General features: G+C 43.3%; 1 long non-coding RNA gene across 2 annotated transcripts in view; it reads left to right on the top strand.

Moving 5' to 3' along the window:
- LOC148182751 (uncharacterized) overlaps positions 1-26,171 on the top strand; it is a 28,569-nt gene extending 2,398 nt beyond the window's left edge. The window contains exons 3-6 of one of the 2 annotated variants that reach the window (XR_015774265.1): positions 14,055-14,340; positions 17,335-17,505; positions 18,045-18,112; positions 25,776-26,171. This is a non-coding gene — a long non-coding RNA (uncharacterized LOC148182751). Of the gene's footprint in view, positions 1-14,054; positions 14,341-17,334; positions 17,506-18,044; positions 18,113-20,351; positions 20,605-25,775 lie in introns of those variants that run through there. The other variant, XR_015774264.1, reaches the window with a different exon arrangement.
- The last annotated feature ends 1,650 nt before the right edge of the window (positions 26,172-27,821 follow it).

Genomic DNA, 27,821 nt, shown 5'->3' with positions numbered 1-27,821 from the left:
ACTGTTGTCCTTTCAAAGGAATTCTGACAGATATTTATAGTTTACTGTATTCCATTTTCCTGCTATTGGAATATAACAGTACAACCGAATGCAGCTGACTGGAACTATGAAATAATTATAGCAATAACTATTTCCTTCTCTACTGGGGAAATCTTGTAAAGTGCTGCATGTGGGAACTGCTGATGTTCTTGCCCCTCAAAATCCGGTCCTTACCTTCAGTTTATCATGCATCCCTGGCTAAGTCACCCAAGAGAGAGTTTTTGTTCCATTACCTTCAGCTTTTTCTAAAGTCATGTTCTGAATCTCATGTTCATACTGATGTGGAATGAATCAACACTGTAGAAATAAATGCACTTTAAAAAGCTTTCTATATTTGTGCACGGACAGTGTATGAAGTAGAAAGACCTCTCTGTAGTAAAATAAGTCATATCTGTGTGTGGGAGTTTGGAGCAGTCTATTAAGAGGAAACTATGCAATATTACCAGAAGTGAATAGATTGGCATTTGACTGCTAAGCACTTTGCAAATTTCGATATAAAGGCACTTATTTTATACCCTGAGCTGTCACTGTAACTTATGTGCTCGTGCTGGTGACTTAGTAGCATAATGACAGGCCATTGTTACTGAGCTAATTAGTTTTAAGCAATCTTTCCTAACAGTGTGCTTGAGGATGACATTCATTTGCTGCAAACTTGTGAGACGTTGATGCATCAGGAAAATTGTGATGCTGAATCTTTGAGCTACCTCTCTTGCTGGCTCAGTGTGAGGGTCTTATCAGGGGATAGCTGCTGTGTTGGACACTTTAGATGCCTCTTGCCATTAGTAATACCCTCAGCTACTTAACTTACAGCTAAAGGCTGTAAACTTCCAGCTCTAGGGCTGTAAACCTGCAGAGGAACACTGTAGCTCCCAACATATGGTGGGGTCTAATCATTGCTTTGCCATTTTCTATCATTCTGGCTGAATGCCTGCAGATGCCTCCCAGGACCTTGCAAACCAGGGTCAGATACACCTGGTGCTTTGGGGGGCAGTGTGGTAGGGGATCGTGGTGTCCTTTAAAAAACCCAGAAGTTCAGAGTAGGATAAGTAGAAGTGAAAAAGTCTCTTCAAAGAAAGTATTGGAATTATTTTCCTAAAAATGTTCACCAAGGTAAAGAAGAAGTGTCCAGATGCCCTCCACCTCTACCTACGTGGACTGAGCATGAAGTTAACCACTCCTTCCAACATGAAAAGAATGAGAATAGGGAAGAGAAACTGTTCTCACTTTGCTCTCACAGGTGGCACCGACAGCTTGTGGCTGTTGAGTAATACTGTATTGTGCAGCTGCCTTAGAAACTGGTGGTATTGAGTCATTCCCAGGTAATAATTTTGTTTTGGAGTCCCCCCAACTTATATTAGGACTGGGTGGATAAGCACTGGTACTGTAACAGGAGGAAAAATGCAACAATCAGCCCCTCCCAAGTTTGCATTTCCTGGAACTGTTGTCATAAATGTGAATTTCACTAGAAGAAAAGAAGTGAAGGAAATGGAGAGCATCTTCTAAATTAACCATATCTGGGAGCTCCCCTTGTTTTTCCATAAAGGGCTCTGGAATGCAGCTGTCTGACCCTTTGGTGTAGTAAAGCCTGAGTCTGCACCCCAACCTGTGTGACTCAGCTTCTGGAAGTTTACTTCTGTGCATAGAGGTGGGTTTTTTTAATATAAATAATATATTTAAAAAGTAATAATACAAATAGAGAAATTTGGGGTTTCTGCATAGGGAGCTGGTGTGTGCATGCAGATCAATACCAGAGCTGAGACCTCCCCTCCTGAGAGACCTGCAACAAACAGTACATTATTTATGTGCTCCTCTCCCATTTCCCTGTGCCTTATGTAAATACTAATCAAGGTGAAATTGGACTCAGCCACGTCCAATTTTGACTTCGGTTTATTTTGGCAATATCCAAGCAGAAATCAGTCTAATGGCCTTCCAGAGGGGTCCTGAGGTTTTCCAAGACTTTGCCTGGGTTTAAGGCAGAGTCCCTGTGTAGGCTCATAGCTAGCTGCTGGAATCCCAAGAGCTGGTGCTCTGAGGTTCCCAAGCCTTGCCCTCTCCTTTGCCTACAGCAGGAATGTGAAAAATACCATGTCCTGTCCAGCCACTGCCCTTTGACCACAGCTGATGTTACTCATTCTGATAAGCAGCAGCAGGTTTTATACCATTTATCCAACATTTTGTTAGCTTTGCATCCTCTCCCCCACACCCTTGAGTTTTTCACTTTGTGTTTATGGCTCTCTGTATGTTTTTATTCCAGTTCAGCTGGGAGCAGGGGATTTCTCTGGGAATGTTTCACCGTTTTCAATTTGTTTTGTGGTTTCAGCAGTCTAGTGTTGGTTGTTCATATTTACTTACTTACAGCACTGCTGTATTTTTTCACCTGCCTGTAGATCTGGGAAAAAAGGTGCTTTGCTGGCAGTGTTGCCAACCAAAGTCTCTTGTTCTTATGTGGTGAGAGCTGGGGCACTGCAAGGCTGCCGTGATGTGCATGGGTGTGCCTGCTGAGCAGGGCAGCTATTAGTTCTGTGCATGATGATGGTTTCTGTGATGTGCATGACTTTCTCTGTTGGGAAATGAACTGTGAACACCTACTCATTTTTCATAGGGCAAATTACAGTGCTGTTTCAGCTCTCTGAATTGCCTACACCTCAAAAAAGAACGTCCCTAGGATCCTTTAGTGCAGTAGTAATGAAATAGCTGGGGCTGAGCAGCTCTTCTGTTAGCAGGAACCACCTCTATAAATTTAGCCATTTGCTTTCTGCCTGGCAGACTTCTGATGTACTTGATGTACTTCTTCACCCTTTTATTTTTTTACACCTGAGATAGCCTTTGTGTGCTTGTTGCTCAACCTTTAACTGTGATTAAACCAAAGGAAAAGCTTTTGGAGTTGGTGAAATTTTGCGTTGACGCCTGTGTCACTCTGAAAAGCTCAAAGGCAGCAGCTTAGAGAAAACAAATTAAACTAGACATTACTACTTTTTTTCTTGAGGGAAGGGGAAAAGCATTACCAGTAGCATTGCTGCTAAAATAGATAATACAAATTCAGACCTTGGAAACAAAGGAGCACAACACTCAAAGAATTCATTCCCAAATTGGAATTCATGTGCTTCCACACTTGTGTCTTTGGATGATCATTAAATTCTGCTTGTGCTTTGTAATCTAAGAGCTCCCCAGTGGTACTTAACAGCTCAAATATTTGTGCATGAGAGTTTTTTTTTATTTCCTTCTCCTCTAGTTTTGGGGTTATTCCTGATTTGGTCTACCAGAAAAACAAAGATGCTCAGTGGAGCTTTTGACTCTCAAGGTAGCAGGACATGGCCAGTAATAAACTTGTAGTGGAGCAGAGCCCAGCAAATGGAGGGGACAGGGCCCTTGATGAAATGGGAGCTGTGGGATCTGTCTCATCAAGCAGCTGTCAGAGCTGTCTTCCCCCTCCAGGATGACCATGGAGAATTCATGCCAGTGCATTGCCTTCTCCCAGGGAATCAGGTGTGTGTCTGCATACAAAAAGGCTTCAGTCTCTCTCTGATTTTCCCAATGTTACATCACGGCCTATGTGTATACACAGCTGTTTTTTGTTGTCTTCAGAAAATAAAAATCTATTTGCCCTCAATGTTCTGAGGTTTGGACATCGTGGTCAAAACTATGAAAGGTTTTCCTTAATATCAAGCTTTCAGTGCAGCAGGACATCAGACAGAAAGAATACTGCCAGACAGTCAATTTGAGCTTCAGAGCTGTGCAGGTACTTAAAAGTGCAATCCATCAGGTCCTCTGATCTACAAGTCTGGCTGAAATCTTGCAGCCGTCAGCATGACATTGCTCCCAGTCACATCAAGTGTGACGAATTGCTAATAGATGTTTTGAAAGGAGAACTTAAATTAGCTTCCCAAAATTCACCTCAAGAATACAGAATCTGTCTGCAGCCAGGATTTTAAGGTGTGATTTTAGACCATTTTGAGAAATCACTAACACCTGTGGATTTTGTTTCTTTATTTCCCCCCACCCCCAAAGCTGCCATTTTAACTTGTGTTTAGCTGGCTGTTAAACAATCCTGTGTTCTGCTGGAGCAGACAAACTGTGTTGGCAGGTGACTAAGATCATAAGGAAAACTAGATACGTCTCTCTCTTCTTGGTGGCTGTGGCTTTCAGTTCAGAGCAAAGGCAAGCATTTAAAAGCATGTAATGTGGATGCTATAGGATGTGTGTAGGTCTCATGTCAGCTCCGATTAACTTGGCTTGTACACAGAGTTCAAAGTAAACTGCCACGTGAGCAGCAGAATGAACTCAACCATTCTGTCATCCTGAGCAGGGAAAAAGAGCATGTGCTGGTGCTGGACTCCTGAGAGAGCAGAGGATGTTCATAACGTGCTTCCTCAAAGCAGAAAGAATTCAAGTCAGCATCTGCTGAGGGCAGAGTTCTTCACTGAGACAAAGTTGCTCAGCTTTATGCTGGGAAGCTGCCCCTGAAAAACAAATGAGGATGAAAAGGGTGGTCCTCCAAAAAGTAGAATGAATATGGAAAAGCAAATTCCCAGAGAAGGTGGGTGTAGGGATTTAGCTGTGCTGCTGCGTTATGTATGTTGCTCATGGCCCAGACTTGTGTTCCAAGCAAGTGTGCCCAAAAGTCTGAGTGTCCATTATATATCAGTCATCTCCTTGCCTCAGTTGTCTTTTCCCCTTCATTTGGATTGCCAGTTCAGCAGGGAGCAGCTGCAGGGGACAGTAGGACAGAGTGATGGAACTAATTTTTAAATACCTGTTTTATGCTTTGTGAGAGCAGCTGGAGAGAAGGGATAAATTGCTATAAATTGCCAGTCTATGCAAAAAGGTGTTTGCATAAATTATTGGAGAGCCCACTTGAACTTGTTGAGCAGTGCTCCCACCAGCATTAAGAGGTCACTTAACCCTCTGTGCGGCCCTGCTGCGGAGCCCAGTCATGCATTGCAGAATTCAATGAGTTTCACCATTTTTCTTCTGAGCATTGCCCAGAACTGATGCAAAGTGACATCTGACAGCACAGGCAAAGCAGTGACAATGCTCTGAGACACTAATAATAGCTGTAGAGCTAGAGCAGTTTCCCTCTATCCTTATTTTTTATTAGATTCTCCCCCCTTTGGTGAGGAAATGTTGTCATCCCTGGCACAGTTTATCCTTGGAAACCACCTTTGCTGAGCCATTTAATCACAAGGCTGGCTGCACAGTGGAGTCAATGTGCTAGGAATGCTCCCACCATAATCTCTTTAAAGAACAGCTGATACCTCATTGAGAACTTTGAAAAAAACCCACATTCCTCTTGGGTGATCCTTGCCAGAAGTTAGGAGCGGTGAGGGGTGCTGATGGGGAGAGGCTGAATCATCTCTGGAACAGCGTGGCAGCAAACACCCCTAGAAAAGCAGGCTGCAAATCCTGTGCAGACTCCTTCTCTTCCCCCCTCCATTTCCTTTGTTACTAAGGAGATTTACATTGAAACAAGCTCTGCAGGAATCCTCAGGTTCCTTGCAAGGGGATCTTAATATTTCTACTCCTTTATAATTAGTATAAGAGAGAGGATATTAGAAAGGCTTCCTGTGAGGGATTCTTGGGGCCAAGTTACAGTAAAAAGAGAAAAATTATGAGTAGCCCTCAAAACCTCAATTGTGTGGCTGTGGTCAATTTGGAGGGAACCCAAAGGCAATCCCAGGGGCAGAGCAGTAATGTGAGTTGCTCCACTAGGACCGAAGTAGATCAATCTTTGTTATTGTTTTTGTATTTTTGTTTCATGATCTCCTGCTGTAGTTGTTTGTTCCTTGCACTCTTGTCTATTTCTGAAGGTTATTTATCTTCTTATCTATTTATCTGTTATTTATCTTTTGTTTAACTGCTGGACTCAATGGTCTTAAAGGCCTTTTCCAACCTAAACAGTTCTGTGAATTTATGGTATCACCCTGCTGTACCAAAGTCAGCTGCAAGGCTGCAAAGAGCAAATGAGATTTCAGGATGCCCGGATTTATTCGGAGAGTCAGGTGTTTTTAACCAGTGCTCCATGGACAGGGAAGACAAGGGGCAGTGATTTATTTATTTGTTTATTTTTGAGTGATGGAATTACAGGAAGGAATGGATGCCTAAGGAGGACCTTAAGGAAGAATTTAGGCACCTAAATCCTAAAGGATAATCCTGACTGCTCCTGCCTACTGCTGTGAGCAGCTGAGTATCACCACCAAGAGGGTTCCTTAGGTACTTAGAGATCTCCTCTGCATGTCTAGAATTATCCAAGTCTTGTTGATGCTGAACTGCTCAAATCTGATCTCTCTCCTAAGCCCTGTCAAGATTAACAAGCTGGGTTTTCTCCTGCCTCCTGCGAGGCCATGCTGGTGGCAGAGCACGCCGGCAGCAAGGCCCTGCACCACCAGCACAGACAGCTGCTATTTACATTCCAAGGCAGGGGAAGAGTCAGGGACATCCTGCTGCTGTAAAATAGCACTGAATATTAAATGGCAAACAAGGAGTGTTTGTACGAGCAATGGGAGTTTGTCCAGTCCTGTGTGCTCCTCCACCACAGCAGTCTTGGCAGGCTTCTCATTTCGGCTTTGCAATATCCTCGTCTCGCCCATCCCTGTTGTCATTTCCCTCTACCTCTGACATCTTTATGCATCTCTGCCATGTTCCTGTTGTCTTCCCACAGCTCCTATGTTTAGCTGTGTCACTGCTTCTGCTTTCTCCTGTGTCCTCTGGCTACTGCTGGGAGGGATAAAACCCAATGGCTCGAGGGTGGGTTGTTGGGAGCAGTATCTGTGCTGGGCAATGTGATATCCTGTGTGTGTCACTTAGAGAAGTTCTGCAAGAAAGGGAGTGCTGAGCAGTTTTCCAGTGCCATCTGTCTGAGTCCACGTGGCCATGGGAGGTCTGGAGTTTTGTTTAAAACTAAAGCAGTCTAAAGTAATTTTGGTGCAAGGCATAAATTGACAGAATTTAATGCATACAGTGGGCAACATGGAAAATGCTTTGAGAATGGAGTTCTTGGAGATTATTCAGTGTGAAGGTGAATGGAAAGAACGTACAGAGAAGGGAGGAATTGGTAGGTTCCTGTAAAAGAGCAGCTGAAGTCTTAGAATGATAGTTTCCTCCCACCTCAGCCCCCATCTCATCTGCTGGTGTCTTAGTGTGTATTCAGCAAGCTAACAGCATCAGGTCCTCTTTCACCTTGGCAGCACCACTGGTGATACTATTATACACCTCTATGGTTACTGATTCTTTTTGCCAAGTGTTCCACACCAGTATTTTTTTCCCATGTTGATTATGCAGAATCTTCTGACCTTTAGAAATATGGCACTTTTGACTGCTGCAGTGGAAAGCAGCCTTTCCGTTTACATCTCTCCTCAATTCCCAGAGCATTGCTATAAAACGCGCTTCTTTTTTTTTTTTTCCTCCCCCTTTCCAATATATTATATTCTTGTAGACTTAACCCTCAGGAAATCAACATCTGGTACCAATTATTGTTCTTTAGCTGAGGTGGCTGAATCTCCTGCCTTACAGCAGTGAAGGTCTAGAATTCCTTCAGCATGGGGAGTCCATCAGGAAAGGAGGAAGCTTTCTGTGAGACGAGGACATTGGCACACTTCCCAGCACCTGTTGGTAGCACAAAGGGGTATGTTACAGGCTGGGCTGTACAATCCCAGGGTAAAGAAACACCATGAGGCCATTAAACACCCACTTTAAATTGCACCTTTGATCAAATTCCTCACCAAAGGCAGCATCGCTGTGCAGTCCTGTGTTCGTGCTTTGCAGATTACATCCCCAGATGTACAAGCTCTCTCTGGAGACCAGAGGGGAAGGAATGTCATGCACACAATAGAGCTGGAAAAACCTTCTGTCTTAATGGTGTCACATCAAATCTTATCTGATAACCTCTCCTTTTGAAAGTATGTGGAAAGCCAAAAATAAGAACAAAGCAAACCATAGACACAGACTTGCCCTGACCTGTCTTCTAGGCTGTATCTCTGTGGAGCTCTCCTTGCTTGCTCTACTTGTCTTGCTGTGACCTCTCTCTCATCTTGCTATCCAACTTGCTGGTGTGAGAAGCTCCCCCTCCCTTCCTCCTTTCCTTCTTTCCAGCCTCTCCTGTTTGTAGCAGCCTCCTCATGCTTGTCTGCCTTATCCACTTTGTCTTATATTTGCAGCAGAGATTAGAAATATCTTTTCTTCTGAATCTCGAAGTTCTGAATTCCTCTATCTTCCTGCCACTGCTTATCTTGCTGCTATATTTTTAAACTCTAATACACTCCAGGATATGGTTGTCATCAGGGACACTTGAACAAAGTAAAAGTACTGTAGCAACCTTCCAAAATCCTCAGCAAAAGTGCTTTGTCAAAAGAAGAAAGTTCAAGGCATAAAAATCTATATCTATATTTTTTAGTTGTTGAATAGTGACAACATAGGATAGCAGAATGATTTTGGAATATGTTAACTGCATTCAACCTCTGCCTCAAATATCCACAGCTGCTTTGTTGGTAAAATCTGTTCTGTTCTGACCCATCATGTAATGCACCACTTCTAGTTTGAGGCCTCTGTGGTACTGGGAAGCTTGCAGTAGCTAATTACCTGCAGAGTGGGAGGTAAAGGATTGCTGTTGGCTCGGTCTTTCTGACTGCACAGATGAGATGTCCAAGCAGAAGAAGGAGGAAGCATGGCTCCTAGCTGGTGTCAGACCTGGAAATGAACCCAGACTTCCCCATCCCAGCTAACAGCAAAGGCTGTGGGCCATCCTTCCTCTCCTCTGGGGCTCCCTCCAAAGATGAGTGTGAGATTCTTGCCTAGGTGCTCACTATCAGTGAATCCCTTGAATGTTTTTGAGCTTAATGAAAAGGCCCCGAAACACCTCAGTTTTCAGAGTCTAAAGAAGAGAATTACCAGATCTTATTGTCCTTCACCTGAGGAGGCTGCAAACAGTTTGTCTTACAGGATATTGAAAGTTTTACCCTGAAACCTGGGGCTGACACCCCTGTGGCTTTAGAAGCTCTTACTGGATATAGACTCAGGTGCTTTCCGTTTAAAACTTTCTGGTTGGTCCATAAGATACCTTTGTGTGTTTTACCTCAAATGAGGGCCTGTCAGGCATTGGGGGGGTAGTAAATAACAATTTCCTTTCTTACTGCTGCCCACCTGGGATCATGAGTTGCCATATTCTGAACAAGGTTATTTTCTTTCTCTCTTTGGTTTGCTGAATTATACTTGCCCTGAAGACAGCTCTAAGATACATATCTACCTTTCAAAATGATGCCCTTGCAGTCTCTGACATTCATTTTCACATTGCCCACAGCTGTTTTCAGGAATCCTGTCATTTTTCTAGGACTGGAGCATTAGGAGCGTGCAGCACAGTGTCTCCACTCTAAGTTGTTTACAAGACCATTTTACTGCCTCTCCCCTTTCAGTCTAGTGCTCGTTGTGGGTTCATCTCTCTCCTCATTTCAGGAGGCATTATTACCTTCTTTATGGAAGTGAAATACTTTTAAATGTGAAACTTGGCTGTTAGAGAATGGCAACTGGGTTGTGGCCTCTGCGGTGTCTGGGCACCTAAAGAGCACTTCCCTTCCTCGGGGGGGAGGACACCCAGTGCCTGCTCCAAAACCAGCAGTTCCTAATCAAACAAGGGCCAAACTTCCACCTGATGTTAACCCTGCAGCTCAAGAGAGACAGTGCAACAAATTGCTTCTAATGCTGTGTCTATTTACTAGGAAATTAATTACATTTCTTTTTTTCTAACTGATTTTATTTTAGGGGTGGTAAGTTGTTGCTTTGCCATAGGAGGGAAAAAAAAAATCAAAAGAAGAGGCACATGATTTCTGCTTCTTCTGAAATCAAGGTTTTGTTATGCTGAATAGCTGTAAACTATTTGCATTACAATGTACTGTAAATAAGAGATGCCACCAACTGGAGTGTAAACTGAGCAAAATGTGGGGAGCTCTCAGCACAACTGAATTTAAATGGTGTGAGCTGAGATTGGACAGAACTCCAAGCTGCTGGGTTTTGGGTCTCAGATAAACCCTGTGGTCAGCAAAAGTCCTTACCTTAAGACACCAGAATGATCTTAATTTTCAATATAGGTAGTGTAATGTGCGTGGTATAGGTGCCAAAACTGTCAGGCAAAGAGGATGGGAGGGAATATGAAACCCTGTAGAACAGGATTAGGCAGGATTAAAGTCTAAAATGATCATGCTGCACCGGGTAGCTGATATTGCCACAGCCAACTCAGTAAAACTCAGTGGGACACTTGACATTGCACATTTTCAAGCAGCAAGTCTTAAATCTATATTCATGTGGAATCTTCTGCACTCAGTCTGGTGGGAACAGGAACATGACACAGCTTCAGGTGCTGGCTTAGGGGAAGAAAGCACAGGCTGCTGCCTTGCAGGGACACATCTCTGCTAGGAAAATGAAAAGCAACTGAATGATGTATGTAATTATGTTTGTTTGCAGGGTGATGTAATTTCTACAAACCCACTGAGAATCCCTTAAACCTGAGATTAAAACCAGCTATAGATACATATTTTAACAACAGTTGTCTATATATAATTATATGTACATACATAGCAGTTGGTGTAATGGTGTAATAGCTGCCAGTTCAACAGTCCAAAGCACATAAACATTTACCTTTATAAATTAAACCACATACTTAAGTGCTTTGCTGGACAGGGAACATTTTTGCCTAAATGTTGAGCTGAGTCAGGTAGGAATGAATCTGAGTTCTTTCCATCTCGCTGTTGGTATCCAGCTTCTCACCTTAGAGCTGACCAGTGTCAAAAAGGAGCTCCAGAGATGCATTCTGGCACCAGCACTGTGTGTCACCAGCTCTGTGTCCGTGGTGCCTGTGCTGCTGGAGCTTCAGCAGGGTGGGAGGATGAGGATGCAGGATCTTTGTGGCAGAGCTGGTTGCAGTCTGGAGCTCTTGACCCGCTGCTCTTCAGGCTTTGCATCAAACAGATCTTTGAACTCTTGCAGACTCCAACCCTGCCAGCCCCTAACCATGAGGTAACCGTTTGCTAGGCCCAATATGAGTCATAGATGGGGAGGATATTTCTGGTTTCCAATTAAAAAGAAAGAAATGGCGAAGCTCATAATCATGAGCAAAAGGTCTCTGTGCAGTAATGGGAACCAGCTGGTGTGGCAGGCCATTGCAGGCTCAAATCTGTCTTTGTTCAAAACGTGGTCCCACCATTATCACAGTTGGAAACAGTCCTTGGTGCTGACACAGTAATGACAGCTTCATGTTTTAGACACATCTAATGGCACTAAGTCCTGATCTTAGCTGGCATTTATCAAGATAAGTAAGCCAGTCAGGCAAGAGCATGGTGGGCTGACTGTGCTCCTTTTGATAACAACGTGCGTGTTTCCTCTCTTGGAAGAATAATGAACAGAATATGACTGTCAAAATATTTCTCTCTGGAGAGATTCCAAAATAACTGACACTTACATGAGCTCAGTACCATCAGCACTGTGAGCTTCCTCACAAACCTGGGAGAACTAGAGCTGTGACCAAGAGATGTGAGGATTTATCCTTAAAGCCTGGAGAATTGTTTTCTCACAATTCCCTGTAGTTCTCATTTGCAATTGGACCTCTCTTGGGAACACTTTCACAATGGGACACTGAATGAGATGGTCCTTTCAAAGGACTATCCTGGTGATTTCAATGAGGTTGGTTCTCATGTAGCATTGTCTTACACTTGCTGTATCTGGAATTTTCACTAGAATTAGCCAGTCTAGCAGAGAATCAAGCCCTGCAAGTTCAACTTCATAATTTTGGGATTTTCTTTCCTAATCTGACTGGGAAATAGCTCAGCTAATGACTTGTCTGCAGAATAGAGTGCATGCACAGACTCATGCAGAGCTTAATGTGCTTGTCTGGTGCATACAAGCCCCCTCTTCAGCTCTTGCCTTTGAGAATTCTGGGAAGAACATCTCACCAGCCAAGAGCCTGCTTCTAGGAGCAGTGGCTGTTTTGGGGAGGATCCATTAAAAAGGCATGGCTGGGAATTTGAAAGGCATTACTGAGAGTGAGCTTCTGTCTAACCAAGAGAGGAGTGTGGTGGGGGTGTTGGGGGTCAGCTGGTGCTGTGTTGAGCTCAGAGAGGGGCGATGGCCCGTGCTCTCGGGTTCTCTGACGCCGGGACGGAGCCATGCGCGGTAACGGCAGAGTAAGCGCCAGCAATGCTGCAGCACAGGCCAGGCCTGGGATGTGGGCACACAGGGCTCTCCCTGCACAACAGGTCAGGTCATGCTGCTGATTAAACATGTCCTGCCACGCTGTCATAGCACTCTCCAGCTTGGGCAGCAGCGGATTAGGAGCCCAGGGTTTGCAAGGCTGGATTAAGGTGAGTTTATTCACTTTTAATTCTTTCAGATGTAGATTTGTCCCTGTTAAGCTGTGATGAACTTGTGTTTTGTTGTCAGCAAAGGGCTGACACTCATGCTGATGGAGCAGCTCTTGTATTTTTGCTGACCTCTGTTCCATGCTGTTCACTGTAGTTTTCATGAATTTTCTATATGGGCAGCCAAGAAAGTGTCTTGTAACTGGGGTTACAGGGTGTGTGTTTGTGTGTGCCTGTCAACTTTTCAGTTGCCAAAATCCCCCTTTTCTTGAGTGTTTCAGGGTTGTCTGGGGGATGCTAAAAAAGACCAGGACAGCAGTAAAATAATATTTATAGAGCTATGTGTTTGTGAAGGTGACTGTGATTTTCTAGGTAAATTGTTGCTGGATTATGCAAAATACTGGGTATGTCCATCAAAACCCTAGTGTCATAGGGAGTATCTCCCACACAGTTCTGCAGAGAGCTTCTTTTTAAGTGCTGGTGGTAAGCCTGTGATGCTACGTTAGGTTTTTTATTGCTTGCTCAGGTCCCTGATTGATTTTTCACACCTTTATTTCCACAGCAATAAGGTTTTACATACTGAGATGTGGGGAGGAAATAATAAAAAAAAATATTCACAGGATGTTGAATGTGTTTCAAAAGCTGAGCCTAAATGTCTGTCCTTCAAAGGCTCTCAGCCTGGGGGTGGGTAAACTAACTAGATGAGAGGTGGAAAGTTTGCACATTCTCAAGTAAGGGATCACTTAATTTTCTCAAAGATGAGGTAATTTGGGTGAATTCCCTGATAAACCCAGCTCACACCAGCAGCAGAGCTTGGCCATGCCTTGCTGTTCTATCAGCTCAAACACCAGTTGCTGCAGCACTCCCTGAATTGTCATTTCCCATTATTCCTGTGCCCTGGCAGGGCTGAGATAAGAGGCTAATGGGGGTGAGGGAGAAAGGATGTGGAGATGTGGGTTCAGTCCTGGTGCTGCTGCTGCTCAGGCTCAGCCAGCTCCAGCTGTGCTGCTCTGCACTGACCACTCCAGCTGGAAACCCTCCCAGCAGAATGGAAGGGAGCACCTGATGGGACACAAGTGACAGCTGTCACCCAGAACCCACCCCAGGAATTGTCCTTACAAGTTAAATTTCAGAGATCTGCAAAGCCTTGATGAAGTTTAATGGGCTGTGGGCGGTTTTGTCATTTGCATAGAGACATTGTTATTGGGGATATTTCCTTCCATTTCTCACAGCAGCCTGTTGGAAGACTGGAGTCCAGCCTGGCTCTCTCAGAGCTTCTGAGTAAACAAACAAGCATGCATCCTACTTAAAAAAAACAGACTGGCAATTAAAAAAGACATCTTGCGTTGTGCAAACAGGAAGGGCTGTAAAACACACTTTGCAGGGAGTCAGTGGAAATGCATTCAGTCTGGTTTATAATCACAGCACAATGAAATACCCAGAACATAAATAGCAGGAAATCAATTTTCCTTAGAAAAAGTAAAATAAAGAACATTAAATGATCATTTGACTAGATAACTGCAGTTTACTTGGTGGTATAACTGTCATCTTGCCTGTGTACAATAATGGAATTAATGCAGAGGGGGTATGGTTTAGATGTCCCCTTCTTTACAGTGACAATAACTCCCTTGTTTTCTCTAGTGAGTAGATGTTTATATTCTAATTTTGTCTCTGCAGGCTACACAGAGCCTTAAACTTGCAAAAGGGATTTGTGAGCAGCCTGCTTGTCAAGAACAAATACTAGTCAAAAGAAATGCGTGACTTACTGACCTTGGGTTCACTGAACCTTCATCTTGATGCTTCCGTACCACTAAGGAATCGGCTTCTCTGAAAATTAAAGTTCCCAGATTAGAATAGAAGCTTCAACAAAGGACCTGTGTGGCTTTACAAATACACATCGATTAGAGGACTTTGGAAGAGCTTTGTTAGAAAAGTGGAATTATGAAAAGCAAATGTTTGAGAGGTAAGAAACTGATTGAGGTCAAAGTTGATGAAAACCAGACTTTGGAAAATATAGAATTTCTTATTTGCATTTTGGCTAAAAATCTTTACTCTGTCCTTATCTGTTACGTTATTCATTTGGAGATTCAGTGACAGTGTCTGGCTGCCCTATTCATCTTGTCAAGGTGGTGATGTGCTGTGGGGAGAGGTGATGACTTTCAGGAAGACTCTTTTGGTGCATGCCCAATATTTGTTTTGTGTTATCTGATTCAAATTAATTTGTTGCATCTTCCAAGTTTTTATAAGCTTACAGAAATATTTCAAATTCCAACTCTTAATGTCTGTGTTTAATAACTACAAAGCCATTACTTTCTTTTTTTTTTCTTCATGTTCCTAAAGAAACATCTCTCAAGAAATCAGCCGAAAGATTTCTATGCAATGTGTTAGGGTGCTAGTCTTGGTGCTCAAACTTTTTGAAGGTTCTGAACTGCACCTCTTTCCAAGGCACCAAGATGAGTCTTTATGCTAAGATGAAATTTATAATAGTTCCTATGCAGAACTATTCTTCCACTGCAGAACAGTGCATTTGTGCACATGTGTGACCACGATGTGGATGTGCTAAATACTTCTGTGTGTATACATATCCACAAAACCTGATAGAATGCTATTTAAAAGCATATATATAATAAAGTTGCATATGCTTTTCATATGCTCAGGACACATCTTCTGTGTGGATGGTAGTTAATTTTTAAAAATCAATTTACTACATTGGTTCCAAGGTTTCAACGCCTATATATTTTACCTGTTTAATTACAGAGATATTTGTATGATGAGAAAACTCGGAAAACTGAGAAAACTCGTTTTGCTTACCCCATAATCTGCAGTTTGCTTTGATGATAGTATGTCATAATTCCTCCTGGGTGCCAGTCAAAACAGAGACTTTGCCCTGTACACAAGCAATTCTTGTTTGGATGGTTTTGGTATTTTGAAATGTGGAGTAAAATCCAAGACAGATTATTTCCCTTCCCATAGCTGAATAAGGATAAGGCTGAAAGTGTGAAGAATCTTCAGGCTTAAAGGAACAGAGGATTCAATCCCCTTAACAAAGTGCCACTGTGATGCTGTGCTGCATCATGGATAGTTTGAAAGCAAAAGTAGGAGGAAAAAAAACCCTTAAAACCTTTCAAACTGTCAACTTTTGCTGAAAGAGGATTCTTCAAATGCTGTTATCAATGAAACTGGATGGAAAAATATTTCTTTAATATTTTGAAGCTTTTAGAGTTGGATTAAGTTTTAGAAGTACTTGTATTTTCAGCAATATTTTCATATTTGTTTTTAACTACCTTACCCCTGTGACTTGAATTAATGGGCTACTGGGCTTGTCCCATTATCAGGAGCTTGTTGTGATGGTATTGTTGAACTACGTGGCTTAAACTGCAGTTGTTGTACTTGTGTCACTCACTGATATCTTTCTGGCTAGAAGAAAGCTTCAGTTTTACTATTGAAACTTTTGAAACTTAGATGGCTGGACAAAACAAAGTACTCCACGAGATCATATATCACAAAACCTGACAGTCAATACTGTGAAATGCTATTTCCATGACTTGTTCTTGACTCTGGTTCACTGCTGGAGCCGATTACTGCCTGTCTTTATGTTCCTGCTGGAGGATCAGTTGTCTGAGCCTGAGATTATGCTCATGTTTAAAGACAAGCTCAAGGTTTCTGATTTGGGATATCAATTAGAAGGCAAGGAGAAGGGAAACATGTTTAGCTGCAAAGCTGGAGGGCAGCCATTTGCTGTGAGTGTTCCCAAAGCAGCCCAGGGTCAGCACACGGGCTCCACAGCAGGCTGGGGAAGGGCTGCCAGATCAGGGCTTTTATCCCATGGTCTTTCTCTTCTGCCTTACTGCAGCTTTCCTCAGCCAGCAGTTGAAGGTCCTCTGTCATACCTTGACAGACAGTGGTTTCATTTGTCCTTTCTTGTCTGGAAAACAGGAGTGATTTTCATTTTCTGATTTGGTTAAAAGGTTTTGTAGTTCTTGGGATTAGCTATCCCTTCAGTGAGTCTGTTTTTGACGTTACTGAATCTGAACCATCCAATCTCATGCTTTGCTCTTGAGTTCAGAAATTGCTGAGAATTAATTTTTAGGCTGAGATAGAGTTCTACAGCCTTCTAGTAATCTGAACTGACATAATCCACTGTCTCAAGTAGAAGATAAGAATAGTGAATGGCCTCAGACAAGACACACAATGAAGCTTCCAGCAATGCTCCTGAAGTGCCTTGGGAGAGTTGATGGTGGGCACACAGAGGAACCAGCTGCAGTTTGGGCTGCCTGTGGTACTCAGAACTGCACTGGCTCTGAAGCTTGTAACCAACCAGGCAGAGGTGAAAAAAGGTCAGGAAGAATCTTGCTGTTCCCAGTGTCTGTCAGTAAGTAATCATGCAGATAAAAATCACACCACACCCTCAGCTCAACAAAAAATTTCTTTATCTATATATCCATATAACATTACAATACAAGCCTCAGGGCATCTCTTGTCCTTATCTAAACAAAAGTCTTCTCTGGAAACCTTAGTCATGCAAGTTATGGCATGAAATCACCCTTTCAGCAGAAAAATGGTAATTTTGCATTTGGAGTCAAAGGAGGACTAGCTTGGTGTACAAAGCTATTATGTTTCTCAGATCCAATCACCCTTAGTAATTCAGGAGCAGCTCACAGATCAGTCCGTGAGGGTTTTTATTCAGTGCAGGTATGTATCCCACTGAACTGTACCTGTGTTTTTCTTGGGGTCCTGTGACGTAGGAGTTCTGTGCAGTGTTACCTGCCTTCTCTGTGGAAGGCATAAGAAAAATTACAAAAGACGAAAGAAATCAAATGTGAATGGCCTGGCAAACAGATGCAAGCCCACAACACTAGATCATTGTGTTGTGAACTGAAGTGAGGAGGAAGGAAAGGGAAAAGCAGGAGTTTGCTTGTTGAATATGATTATCAGATGGCACTTTTTTGTTTTCCAGATTTGGTGCAGAATAACAGATGTACCTTCCCTCTGGTGTGCTGGGTGACTCTTGTGCTTGGTGATCCCAGGTGTCTTTGGGCAAACACACAAATTAAAGAGAGGAGGAGGGAGCTGTGTGCCCTGCTTGGGCAGTGTCTGCCTGGCTCTGTGTAGGCTGTGGAGGATGCAGGTAGGCAAGCAGATACAGCTATCTTCTGGGAGGCAAATCTCTGTGTGAGAATCCTTTCCCAGACAGAGAAACCTCTGTGGGCTCCTCAGTGTGTGTAGCATTAACTCACACAGTTCACATTGAAAAGGATGTTAAAAGAGTTCTTAAAAATAATTACACATAATCATCCTTTTCTCTGTCTTCATGCTTTAAAAATAATTTATTTGCCCTGATTAGTGCAGGTAAGACTCAGAACTGAGCTGAGCCTTCCTTTAGATAATCCTGCTCCCGGGTGGCTGCATTGTTCACCCCAGTCTGTGCCAGAGGCAGCTTAAAGGCTTGGGTTCCCCTTCTTGACACCATTAAAATGAAGCCTGGAGCCTGTCCCCGTGTGGGTGGTGGGATGCTGGGCAGGGGAAAGGGGGCTGTGCCTGGGGGAGAAGGAGGAAACCCTCCTGGCTGGCCGGGAAAAGAGAAGGAAAACAGAGCATGACTTACGGGGCTGCTGTTGTTGTCTGTAAAGGCTCTGTTACTTCTTTTCCCTTCTGCTATTTCTGCAGTGTGCATTACTCCGTGGAAAAGATCCTGTAGCATCAGCTCCCTCCCTGCTCCAGACAGATGATAACTGGTAAGCTTTGATTTCTTTCCTTAATTATAGTGTCTCAGTGCAAAACTTCAAGAAGATCTTTAAAATACTGCTGATTATTAAGAACTGCACTCCCTGCTTGCAACATTATTTCTTGACATTGCTTCTGACTTGCCTTTTTTTCCTTCTTGGAGAGGTGAAAAGCAGGCTTTTGTAGTTTTCCTCTTTAGACTTTAAATAATACTGCATTGCTTCTGCTTTAGTTTTAAATGTTTGCTTTCCCTCTCACTGGAGACCTGGTCTCCCACCCCTTCCTACAGCCCCCAAATGCAATGGGGGTTTAAAAGTGCTGTTTGTTCTTCTCACTTCACTGTTTATGATGCTGGGCAGTGATGCATTCAGATTATCACAGCACGGGTAAAATAATACCCAGTTCTTCACTTACATCCTATTACTGCACCTCAGAGAGCTCTCTCACTTAGATTACTCAGGGGAAAGTCAATGACATACGGTCTTTTGATTTCAAATACAAATTGTTGTGTAGAGATTTAAAAGATACCCTAATTTATTTTGAAATGGCCTGTAATGTGCTGGTACTTTTTTGATTGTTTTATTAGACTGTGATTTTTCCATCTAGCTTCTATTCCCAAAGCCTACCAAATGATCATGATTTACTCAGGACATCTGTTAAATGCTGGGCTGTCTGGGGAACAAAGCAAGGGAGTTGCAGTCCTGATGGGAATATTGAAGGAAAGCAGTGAAACCGACTGTGATCTCCCAACAATAGGGCAATTTGAGCCAAGCCTTACTGCAATTCCTCTAGCTTGCATGCCTTTTGCACAGAAATGTGTGCATCTCTAGCAATGCTATGATTAACTGCTGGTAATAAAGGTATCTATCCCAAGACCACCTCAAGACTTGTAGATCTATGTTTTTTTTTTTCCCCCAACAAGAATAAATCTGGAGCATAAACAGGAGCACTGACAGGATGCTGGGACCTGTTTGATTCCCCCACCCACAAATGCTGAGACGTTTCTGTTTTCAGCTGTCACTATTAGTGTTCTCTCAGTTCTCCTCCCCTCCACCCCCAGTTGAGACCAGTGCTAAAAAGACTTCTTGATTCTTTCCTAGCAGTTGAAACAAACCCTTCTGCATTTGAGCTTCCTCCTGCAGGACAGATTTACTCTCAGTGGTTACCCTGTGGTTGCCACATGTTAGTTACATTAAAGGCACTGCTCCCATATCTAAATGAAACAGAAATCCATGAGATATATAAAAACATTCTACTATTTTCAGGAACATTTCCTGTTCTTCCCTCTCTCCCCTCAATAATTTCACGAATATGGGCTCAGTCTGTTGGAAGGGAGCTTTTTGTTAAAATATATCCACCCTGTTTGGCTCTCAGCAGTTGCAATCACCACGAGCATGGAGGTGATATTCCTGTTTAAAGAGGAATAATGGATATTTATCTATGAAATATGAGCCAGTATCTAGGGTTCTTAATGGTTTGATGGCACTGCAAACAGCACACTGTGAGTCAATACAAGTTTTATCTTTGCAAAGGTGATTGAAATCTGTACAAAAAGGGATTTTTTGGGTTTGATACCATAGCCAGAGATAGTGAGATCTGCCCTGTTTGTACCTGAAGAACAAACTATTATGTGAATAAGGGGCTAGAAAAAATACTCAAGACAATCTACGTGTATTGAAACATCAGTCCTCACGAAGTGTTGAAGGAAATGTTTAACTTGAGCCACAAAACAAGCAGCACTGTCTTGGAGACTTGAAATGGTTTGTGCTTCTGCATGTATAAGTTTTATTGTTGTCATAATAGGAAGTTTAAGAGCACGCAGGGCAGGAAAAAAGGTTTTGGGGTAGGTTTTTTTTGGGATTTGTTTTTTTTTTTTCTGCTTATAATTTTTCAAGTGGGTGGATCAACCCTGTGTAGGAGAGTTCAAATGCTGTGAGAGCTGGGAACTGGAGCTGGGAGTTCTGTTTCCCTCCAAGTGCTTGAACTCTCCATGGAGTCAGATCATTTTGTATCTGGGCTTCAATATAAGGTTTAGTCAGAGATGACAGCAACTTCTTCATGAGTCATATTCTCAACCCTGCTCCAGACAGAGGGCTCTTCCTTTTGCTGCATTAGTCTGTCTGTAGCTCCCTTGTCTTGCTCTTAGATGTGTTGGTTATTGCTTTCTAAATTAGGTTATTTTTTCTGTGCTTTCACTTGTTGTGGTGGTGGCATTTTCAGCCATTGCAAGGATTTTTGTTACCTCTGCAGGGCAGCCCTGTCTTGTGCCATGCTCAAGCGGATTACTTCCAGTCCTGAAGGGAAAACTGTCTGGGAGGTTTCCCATGAAGAAGCTGATCTAATTTCTTTGAGCTGGTAAAAGATTTCTGAGCCTTGAAATGTGCCAGACTCTTCCTTACAAGTAATTCATGTCAATTCTGTAGCAAGGCAACAAAAATTTAAAGAGAGGATGATATCTGCAGGTCTGTGACCCGAGAGAAGCTCTTCTAGTAGTGGCTAGAAGTTTCTATAATGAAATCCCAAACCCTGTGAGAGATCTGTGAGATCCTGTGAGATGGCTTTGCTGCCAACCTGAAACCTGAGTTAGGGTTTGGTAGGTCCATGAAACTTTCAAGAGAACTGTGGCCAGTTTTTGATTTCAGCTGAGTTTCACAGTGGTGCCATAGGTTCATTTAAATGCTGAATATGTGGAAATGAGCTCCTCTCCTTCCATGTGAATGTTAATTTAGTACACTTTGTTTAGCTGCGATGGCAACACAGTTTTTGGAAACGTTCTGTGTGCATTAGTCATCAATATCTGAGCGATGTTTCTATTGTGCTCATCTGCCAATGGTCCTAAAAAGCATCAGCAATTCATCTATTCCAGCTGGGACAAGAAAGCCTGACAAACTGCAGTGCTGCATTGAAAAGCAACTAAAAATGGAATCATAGGGCATGTTTATTGTATTTTCATGACTGCAGCAGTCAGGGACTGATTTTCTAGCATACTGCAGCATTTGGGATTACCGCTGTGGGCTGTCCTGTTTCATCCCACAGGATGACTCAGTTGGAAGTCTCTGCAGCCCGTGTGGAGGATTGGCCTCTGATTGGTACTGAGGGGGGCAGAGAGCTATATTTGAGCTCAGCTGCCTGGCATGGGGCTGCTTCTACTCTGACAGCCTGGTGCTAGGATGGCAACTCCCCACAATGTTGAAGAGTTAGGGCTGACACTTACAGGTTCAGACTAAGAGGATTACACTGGGAGGTTCAACTGAGGTCCTGAGCTAGAACCTCATGAATCCAGGTTTGACTTCTGCTCTGAGAGCCTGGCCTGACCTTGTGCTCAAAGTGTTACCAGAGGTTTAGTTTCCATCCACAGGGTGAAGAAGTTTCTCCATCTGTCTGTTCTTTTGTTTCTCTAATTAAATTGATGAGTGAGGATGGGCTTTAATCAATGAAACAAGAGAGGGGTCTCACACAGCTAACTTTAGCTGGCTAGTTTTTTTTTTAGTGTCTGTATCTAATAGCTCTTCCAGAGGCTGAGTCAAAGCTGCTAAGTGGCGATTCCTGCTCTGAATGCCTTGATTAAAGCTGCTCTTTATGAATGCCCCTTTTTCCTTCATACTTACACCAAATGCCACATCCACCTGGGTTTGTAGTGCTATCATATTTTTGCCATCTGTTTTCAAGGCAGACACCTTAGAGAGGGGTATCTCTACCCCACTGCAGCCTGTGCCCTGCCTGGTGCTCCTGTACTGATGCCTGTGCTGCTGATACTGGGGAGCACCTGCTCTCAGCAGTTTTACCTGCAATTTATCAAGAGGCAAACAAGGCATAAGAAAATTCTGCAGAGCAATGGTGCCCTGCATCTCCTCCTGGCTGGAAGTGCCCTGGCTGGCTGCTCCATCACATGCTTATGGAGGAGGGGGATTGGGATTGGAAGGTTTTTAAGGTCAGCACCATCTATTCAGAGCAAGAAGAGAAGGTGTGACCTTTTTCAAATGGTAAGCTTTGTCAGTGCTCCCATTGGGATTTTCCCCCAGGTGACTGCTTAAATGTCACTTGTGGTAAGCCAGGGCATTGGAAACACTCTGAACACTTCCCTTTCTCCTTCTTGAGGCAGCACAGGGAGATTCTAATTAGCCACAAAACAGAGAACCTTCTATGCTTTCCTAAAGCCTAAAACATCAGAGAAGTGAATAGCAATGTATTTTTCATATCATCTCTGTTTTGTAAAAGCCACACTTCTTGAAGATGTATTTCTTTAGCAATGAAAAACCCCTCCTGTATAGCTACAATTAACACTGCAGCAATAACTCAGTGGCATACATTCCTCGTGTTTATTGATTAGAGAACAAGCCCCCTGGGGTTTACACTGCTTCCAACATATTTGGTTCCAGCTGAATACCTGCAGTGTGCATTGATCTAAGTGTGTGATTTCTCCTAAATATCAGCCATCCTATTGCACCAGCTGTACATGGCCAAAACAAGTGGCTGAGAATGAAAAATTGTGTGAAGAATGAAAGAGCACCTGTTCCAGGCTCCGTTGACATCCATGAGCTCTCTCTGTCACATTGAGGTTACACCTGCATAACTCACTTGGCCTCAATAATGTGACTTCTTATTTGTATTTGCATGTGTGAGAAGAAACTGAAGTCCCTCAGGGGCTATGGCAGCTCAGGGCTTCAAAGAATTGGGTCCCTGCTGCAGAGAAGGACCAGATATCAAATGGATGCTTATTGCTTTACAGCTTTTGTTTTCTCTGTATGAGCTACAGATCATTGCACAAGCATTTCCAGTATAGGTGTGGCTGCAGTAATTACTGCTTATTCTTTTGAAGGAGCATGTGCTTACAAAACACAGCAGGCTGTGAAAGCAGATGAACACGATGTCCAGAAGGGCCCAGTGTGGCCAGCTGAAGTTCAAAGAGTAGGAGCAGAGGAATGACTTGCTTGGCAAGACGAGGGCTTCAGCAAAAACTGCCTGATGGGCCCCTGGAAGGCGCAGGTGAGCTCTGGCTGAGCAAGGGCTGTGCTCTGCTGAAAGGATAGGACAGGTGGCAGAGCGAGCCAAAGGGGACAGATGGATATGAAGGAGAGGAAGACTGCAGGGAGAGAGTGGTGCTAGTGCTGTAGGAGTAACAGGCTGGATGTGTTTCAGCTCATCAGCCTCTCATCTATTTTAAAGTTGATATTAAAGTATGAAATAGCGTGTGGCAAACAGGATGGAGGTACAGACAAGCTTTCAAATCAGCATTTAGGGGCAGGGTAATTCTGCATTTCTATTCATAGCTGTGTAGCAGAAAAAGCAGAGGCTGCATGTGCAAGAGTGAGAAGAGCCTGATAAGCAAACGAGGGAGCATTAATATACCAGGAATTGGGAATTTCTTCTTTCAGCTGCATGTAGTGTTGGCTCCTACCAAGTATGAAGATTCCACACACACATCTGGCATGGCCTCTCCCAAAGTTTGCTGTGAGGGGTAATGCTGTGAGGGTCTGGCTGTGCTGTTCTGGATGTGAAGTGAGCTGGTCCTGTTCACTGCAGAGCTGCTCCATTTGGGTGCCTGTGCTTGAGCTGCCCTTGCTGTACCCTAGCAGGGATGAGACCTTCACCTCTCAAGTTCACTCCCAAACCTGCTTCTCTATAATCTAAGAAAATGTCCCTCTCCCTTTGCTCTTGAGGACATGACCTCACCATGGCTTTTGGCAAAGACCTGAAGAAATGTCCTTTTCCTAAAATGTTTGTTGTTTTTTTTTTTTTTAAATGCAGCCTTTCTTTATCTTGTGCTATGTTTTAATGAATGCTGCAGCAGCCACAGTGGAGAAGGCTGTGGCAGGACTGCAGATGAGCATCTGAGGGTGTTATTCTTGTTAAAAGTCAGGGCTGAGGCTTTGGTGGCAGGAGGCTTGGCTGCAGAAAGCGAGGAGGGCTTCACCCTGAGCTCACTTAGCCCTGCTCACCCAGAGCAATCACAGCTGCTGCTTTGGACTGTGCAACAAGAAGCAGTCCCCAAGGTTCATTAGGCCCTCGCCTATTAAGGGCTTTAAAAACTCGGGTCAGGACCTTGAAACAGATCTGCAGGCCGGGAGTGAGCAGAGTATGTGCAGTATCCGAGCAGCAAGGGGAGCGTTTTGGTTCAGCTCCAAGTGGAACGAACCCACCTGGAGTTAATTGAAAATGCTGGTGGCCACTTTTGGCAGAGGCAGGACCAGGCCTGGAGGCTGGGAACACGCTGCCCTCATGCCCTGGGCACGCTGCTGGAGGCTCTTGTGGGAGGTTTGTGCTTCCCACACTTTATGTGCTTTGTGAACTTTCACTTCCAGAGCTGTCAAGAAAAAGTCTTTCCCTGTAATAACAGACATGTTTTATTTTCTTGCAGTCCGTTTGCGTGTGTTTGGTTTAGATGTAAGGGAGAATTTTTTTGTTCTGATGAATATGGTAAAGCACTGGAATACATGGCCCAGATTGGTGATGGATGCCCCATCCATGGAAAACATTCAAGGACAGGTTAGATGGGGCTCTGAGCAATCTGATCCCATTGAGGTCAATGCAGAGGGATTGGACTACATGATGTCTAAAGGTCTAATCCAATACAAACTGTGCTATGATTTATTTTCACTCTAACCATGCAGTCCCAACAAAAAGGCACTGCTCACAATGACAACAGCTTCTTAAATATAAACTTGGCTTTTCTGCTCTTAGGTACCTCTCTCTCCACAGGCCACGTGCATGGCAGAGTAATTGTGTGGGGTACAGGACTCTACTTATTAAACCCACGGAGCTGAAGTTCACCAGAAAACTGTCTCAGGTTTGGACAGGGTTTTTAGGTGAATTCCAAATGTCATTAGGAGGATTTATGGTTTGTGTCTGATGAACACTGTCCTTTGTTTCCTTTCTATTCTTTGGCTTATGAATATGAAAGAATATCTAGCTGATGAGGCCACTGATATTTTAGTATACGGAACAAAGTTAGGATGCTCTGAGTATTTATAAATGTAATCAAGGAGAATTATCCAGATGTCCCATGCCTGTGTCATTTGAGAAGTAAAACTAAGTACAGATAATAAAACCAATACATCCAGCACTGATTTTTGTTGGCCTCAGAATCCTGGAGGAGATGAGGGACTTCCTGCTCCAGGGGAGTTGCAGGTGGAAACTGAATGGGACTGTAGCTGCAACTCTGAGGAGTGTAATGTGGAGAAAGGATGCTCTGGCCAATGTCTAAGAGGAATTGGTCATAATTTTCCTGTATTGGAAAAGTAGATTTAAGAATGAAAACTGACCTGTGCTGAGATGCAAGTCCTGTTGCATTGTGTGTCTCGGTGAGAGGGAGTGATGTGGCAAAGCAGGGTTTATCATGCCAGTGGCAGAAGAAGGAAGTCTCTTGGTTCCAGCTCTGTCAGCAGACTGTTCATGGGCATGTACAGACTATTCTGCCCCAGATTTTCAATTCTTTCATCTACCCTCTCCTCCCAGCATCTCCTCTGGCTTCTTGCCAGGCTGTGTTGTCCTGCAGGAGAACTTTGATTCACTGCTCCTCTGTGGAGCTGGGCTCCTCTCTGCCCTCCACTTTTGGCAGCTCTTGCAGAACACCCCTGGTACCACTGAGCCTTCTGAGTGGGACAGATCTCTTACCCCTGGTGCAGCCATTTTTCCCAATGCTGATGCCCCTATTTCAATCATTTCAAAATGCAGGTTTTCCATGCACAGTTTTATGATGTTTGGATGAAATCTGAGGCTGCAGCTCATACATACACACCTGCTGGACCGTATTGCTTCTGTCTCCTTTTCAGCTCATAAGACATAGCTCCAAATGAAATATCAGAAAACTGAAGCTCCTGGTCCAAGAAGCAGGGTAATGTTTTTTTGGCTTTTTTTTTTTCCTCTTGTTTTGTGTTGTTCCACACAGGTGTGGTGGCTTCCTCCTTGCAGCAAAGGAGGTAGGGGCTAAGATCTTCCAGGAAATTCCAGTTTGGGATAATGCAAATGGAAACACCATGTGTGTCCTTTTTCATTCAAATTGCATACAAAAAAATTGGTGATACGAGACATGAGCAAAGGCAGAAAGGAGCCTAGAGTCTTTAATCTTTAAAATCTATTTTACATGATTAAAAGGATCCTGCCTAGAAAAAAGCAAGACTGGCTATTTATATCTCCATTCTTCTCCCCACTGCTCCCCCTTTTTTCCCAGAAAATACTGCACAGTCTTTCACATCTGAAAGACCACGGCTGGCTGCCATTAATTTTAATGCTAAATCCTCATCAGCATTTCAAAACATTATGAAAATGTCTAAGAAACTGTCTTCTAGTAGCTAGAAAATATCGCAGGCAGCAACCTAAATAATACTGTAAGTGCCCTGGTAAGTACAAGAGCACATGCTGGAGAGGAAAACAGAAAAATAAAAGGCTTTAGACCACCAAGCAAACGTCAGCTCTACAAAGCAGGCACAAATGGATTGCAGGATTTCATGGATGCTGAGAGTTTGGATTACCAGCTGAGCTGCACCTCACTTACAGAAAATGTGGTTTTCTTTTTTAGAGAATGCATCAAATATTGAATGCTAGTTTGCCTGTCCATGGACAAGTACGTAAATATCCTTACATGGAGGGCTCAGTTTAGGCTGACAAATGCAATTAAATGACTGGGATATGGCCAGGCCCCCCATATTAGTGCTCTGTTACACTGCATTGGTGAGGATGATGGATGCCAATTAAATTGAAATGAATGGTCATAGGTTAAACAAATGATGACTGATCAAAGCACTCCTCCTTCAGCAAGGCATTCAACCTGTCCTAAGCTTAAGTACATGGTTTTAAATCCCGCTTAAAATTGAGCTTAAGTAATTTCCTGCTTAGGGAAGGGCTGGACCATGGATTTTTGGGTTAGATTTTTTAGTTTGGAATACCCATGCTTATCTAAGCCATCATGTATATGCCAAATTTCACTGGGCTTTCAGGACCTACTACTGCCGTCTCATGCTTGTTTGTATTTATAGTGCTCCAGTGGGCTTGGGGAACTGAGTAAGGACTGCAAAAGCTTGTGTTATTTCTGCTTTCATTGATGGTGCTTTCACTGAAGCACTGCCCTGCAGTGGGTTGGCAGCAGAGGCCTGATGAGTGGCCCTTCTCCTGTGCTGCTAAGTGGGATGTTGCCAGTTGAAGATGATTATCCATAACATTAGTTTTCCTCTAGCGAGTATTTTTAAGTATTGCCACATCTTTCTGCTTTTGTAAGACTTAAAGTGGATTTTTTATCCTTCTCTTTTAAGAGGTTGCAAACCTAAATCCCCGTTTTAATAAATATTAAAATTTTTAAAAAATAATTTTTTTTAAGAGCAGAGGGCTAATAAACCCTATTTTTTTCCCCCAAGTTTGCATAGGAACTGTGACAAGAACACTCCAAGTAATTAGAGTCAAAATGTCAGGGATTGCTGAGGAATCCCAGGGTTTGGGAGGGTAAGTGTAAAGTTCAAAACAAAGGCATAGCTAGGAAACTTCCTTCAGCTCCTGTGCTGCTGCTTCTCTCTTTGATTAGACATCAGGTTGAAGTATCATCAACAGTGTGAATTCTGAAGAATACAAGAGAATGCACTTCAGGTTAGAAAGCCTGTCTTTCATTCAGGTATTAAAAAAAGAAGCCACTAGACTATTCTTGAAATAAATCACCGAGAGGGTTAGGCAGGGGCTGGAGGTGCACACTTCATTTTTCAGCTGCTCGTAGCCAAGGTATGTTGTCAAGAC

The sequence above is a fragment of the Pseudopodoces humilis genome, chromosome 20 (assembly GCF_049639895.1).
Source record: "Pseudopodoces humilis isolate 2021_Gansu_Grassland_sample_001 chromosome 20, ASM4963989v1, whole genome shotgun sequence".
Classification (NCBI taxonomy): Eukaryota; Metazoa; Chordata; class Aves; order Passeriformes; family Paridae; genus Pseudopodoces; species Pseudopodoces humilis.
This window is presented reverse-complemented; position numbering and strand designations above follow the sequence as displayed.